Here is a 3932-nt window from a genome sequence, read left to right as displayed (position 1 = left end):
CTTGTTTGATTTACTCTTTAACAATCATTTTAAAGACAGTATTCTGCAAGTTCTATATCAGTGCATTTAAACAACTTCAGAAAGGGAATTTCCCAGAGGGTCTTTAGGGAGCAGAACAAAAGTATTTGCATGTCCTTTACCCAATGGCTAAGTGGATTTTTCCTGAGCTCTTTTGTCCTCTGAATCTTGGTAGGAGGATGGGTCACTACCAGTGCTCATACTTTGGCTGCTGGCATGGCTGTTGGTTTTAGTGCGGAGGAAATAAAGAATGTATAATTGTGCATTCAGATAAGACTAGAGACTCCTCTCCCCTTGTGTGTGTCCATGTGGTTTTATAGTATTACATGGATAGCCCCACTTGACTGCAAGAAAGACAGGCCTTATTCTCTCAAACAGTAAACACACACACACACACACACACACACACACACACACAGAGGACTTCACAATTTATGGCAAAGCTGGGGAGTGGAGAGTTTCTTTGTCCCGCTACCAACCCCCCTCCAACTCCCTTCATTGTTTTGTAAGGACAATTGACAGATGCCTGGCCTAAGCATTACAAATCATAAGGACTAATGGGATAATAAAAGCCTTGGTCACCTCTAGGACTGGCCTCTTCTTCTCTGGTTCTGCTTCTTTTAGAAAGACAAGTGGAAGAGCCCCACTTCTGTAATTTCAGGCAGAGTGGTCTAGTCAGCAGTGGGTGAACTTATGGATTAAGCGTTTTCTGGGAAAGTCTCCAATGTATCTTCATCGGCATACCATGTCACCCTTCTTTCTCCTCTATTAAAGTGCAGATGCAATAATGAAATACAGATGTTAGATGAACTAAGTTTGTATTTACTAGATACTTAGACAAGAGCAAGCACAGAGGAAACTATGTTAGGTCTAGGTCCCTAAAAGCAGTGGCTGAGATGGTGTTCTCATGTGAGGGACTGATTGTGGGGATATGAACAGGAGGCCAGCCAAACTTTAGAGAAGTCTAGCTTCAGCCTGATCCTCTGGGGAGCTCTGAATGTGGAGGGCACTAGAGTTTGTCTTGTCAAGACAAGGTGGCCAGGTTGTTTCTCAGCAGTTAGTCCGTGAGGGGAGTTGGGGTGTGTGTGGCTTCTCAGATATCTCATGTCATCAAAGGGTCATCTTCATTAACTTCTGGAGGGAGGAGCCTACGTCAGCCAAATTGATCTGCATGCTATAGCATTTGCTGCAGAAATCAACAAGGATTTGGTGACAAGCTCAATGTATATAGGAGGTAAGAGCTCAGAACTCAGGAATCTGAAGACCTGAGACTCAGTTTTCCCATCCAAGCCATCTTCCAGAACAAATCTCCATACCTTAAGGCTCCCTCAAGTCCTCAACTTGAGATTGGCATCCTAGCTTCATTTTGTGCACAAGTTTCCATTGTATCATTATTACCTACATATTTGCTTAGTCTCCAAGGGGAGGAGGTAAGCACAGATTCCATGCTGATGTGTGCGGCATCCCAACACCCAACATAGTGTCAGCACATGGTCATTCCACAGCCCATATTTGCAGTCAGTCCGACTGGGTAGAAAAGGTTCCTTGCCCCAGTGAAGGCTAGTCAGTGCTTGCCTCTTTGATCTCCTGATTGGATGCTGCTCCCCCGCCCCTTGCTGTTTATCTGATGCTCTTTTTCACCTTGCCTTGCCTTCGATGTGTCCGTTCATGTGTGGAATACTTGCTTTCTCTCTCTTTTCACCTCTCTTCTACAAGCCATTTTCTCTTCGGTATCAAGTGACTGATTTGAATCCAGATTTGTAAGATTGTGAAATGACAGTGTGCCGGGGAAAGTGGAACTGCAGCTTCGGAATGGCCATGTTGGGTGGAAAGGTGCCTGTGGGAGTGGGAAGAAGACAGTGGAAGCCCCTGTGGCAGCAGGGAAGATGTCAGAGCGGGTACACCAAATATTCGGGACATTATTTGGCACATATGACATCACAAAGTACAGTTGTCCTTCAGTGTCCATGCGGCATTGGTTCCAGGATCCTCCCCATACTAAACTCCTCGGGTGCTCCTGTCTCTCACATAAATAGCATTGAATTTGTTATAATCTATGAAGTCTTCCCCTACACTTTAAATGGTCTGTACCTCGCTTATGCTAACTGGTATGGTGCAAATGCTGTGCAAAGAATTGTCATTTTACTCTTTAGGGAATAATGGCAAGAAAAAGTCTATACCTGTTCAGCACAGAAGCAAGCATCATAGGCTTAACTTCATAGTGCACACCAGCAGCAACGTGGCATTTCCTCTCCTCGGTTGGTTGAATCTATGAATGGGGAGCGGCCAGGTACAGAAGGTCTACTGCATTTGCTTTGATGGTCCTTCTTCCCTTCCCTTGATCACCTAATAATCATTCATTTTCCACACAAGGCACCAAAGTAATGGAATCTCTAACACAGAACATTCAAGGAAGGGTAGGTTCTTGGGGAGCAAAGACGTTTCTGTGTTGTAGTGGAAGGTAGGAAAGAAAGACCCTCTTGGGAGACTCCAGGTAGTTTCAGGATCTTTACATTCTTTTTTGTACTAATAGCTTTCCTTTATAAAAGATCACCGCTATACAGAACAAGTTAGAGGGTAAATAATTTTTAAGAATCCCACCCAAGGAATGCAAACTACTGTGCGCATTTCGGGGTATTTTCCAGTCTCTTCCCCTTCGTGTTCGGATTTGGATCAGTTAGACTTTTACTAGGTCTTTTTGTATCGCTGTAAACAATGTCACTTTCCTGCTTTTCCTGGCATCACTTCGTGCAGCCCTGGGTGTGGATCACTAAGTAGTTGGGGATTTGGAGCAAGACAGCCATCTAGCTGTAACTCTGGGGCTTCCGTTTCCCCTCTTTGAGGTGTGAGCAGAACAGAAGTTACCATTTAGGTTTCAGGTTTTAGAGGAGTTGACCCAGCTTCCTGCCCAGCCTGAGCCTTCTTGGGTCTCTGCTCACACTGTTGGATTCTGTAAGCTGGATAAAGAGCTGAGGGAGGGCTATAAAGTGCCTGCGTAGAGTGGGGACGCCAGGTAAATTCTCTGGGGCTGTCCAGGCAGCCACGCACAGTGGTCACAAGCACAGCTGCTCGCTTCCAGGTGTGTACTCCCTGCCTCACCGCTGCTGGTTCCTCCAGCCACTAAGCTCCCGCGGCCTCCCCTCGGGGTCTTTAGCAACTGGGGGGAGGTCAGCTCCTGTGTTCCGGAGCCTCATGGCGCAACCTCCGCCCGCCAGGTGCGCAGAGGCCAAGACCCCAGGCGCCCAGGGCCTGGGAGCTGATGAAGTGAGAATGGTTCGGGCCCCAGGAATCTGCCAAAAGCCGGCAGCTCCCTCAGCCCGGGTGGAGCGCAGGCCTCCGCACCCTCTTTTCTCTCGGCGGTGGCCCGGGGGCGGATTGACGTGGCGGCGCCCATTCTGGCCCCGGTGTGGTTTCCCAGGGCTCCGGAGGTGGCGGCGAGGGTGGGAAGAGGGCGGAGCGCGTCGAGCTCCAGGGCTGGCAGAGGAGGAGCTGCCGGGGGCAGGGAGTGGGGCCGAGGAGCCGCGAACCAAGGAGGAGCCGCCGCGGGAGCGTGGAGGTGGACCCGAAGGACGCGGCTGGGAAAGGGAGGCGGGGCCAGGGGAGAAGCGCCAGGCGAGGGCAAGGCGGAGCCTCCGCGGGAGACCAAAGGAGGAGCAGCTAGCGGGGAGGAGCCGCTCGGAAGGGGGCGGAGCCTGCGTACGCCCCGCCCAACCGGCCGGCTGCGCGGAGGAACGAAGATGGCCGGAGGGGCCGCAGCAGTAAAGGGGCCGCCGGCAGCGGTGACTGCAGCTCAGTCTCTAGGGCTGTGACTTGGCGCGCGGCGACGACCCGGGAGAGCTGTGCGGAGCGGGCGGCGCGGACAGCAGCGCACAAGGCTGGGCGGGCGCCGGTGCGCGAGCGCCCGGCGGAGGATG

Source organism: Chinchilla lanigera, unplaced genomic scaffold, assembly GCF_000276665.1.
Source record: "Chinchilla lanigera isolate Chin_1 unplaced genomic scaffold, ChiLan1.0 scaffold00143, whole genome shotgun sequence".
In the NCBI taxonomy this organism is placed as follows: Eukaryota; Metazoa; Chordata; class Mammalia; order Rodentia; family Chinchillidae; genus Chinchilla; species Chinchilla lanigera.
The sequence above is the reverse complement of the archived record's forward strand: the minus strand, read 5'-3'. Positions refer to the sequence as shown.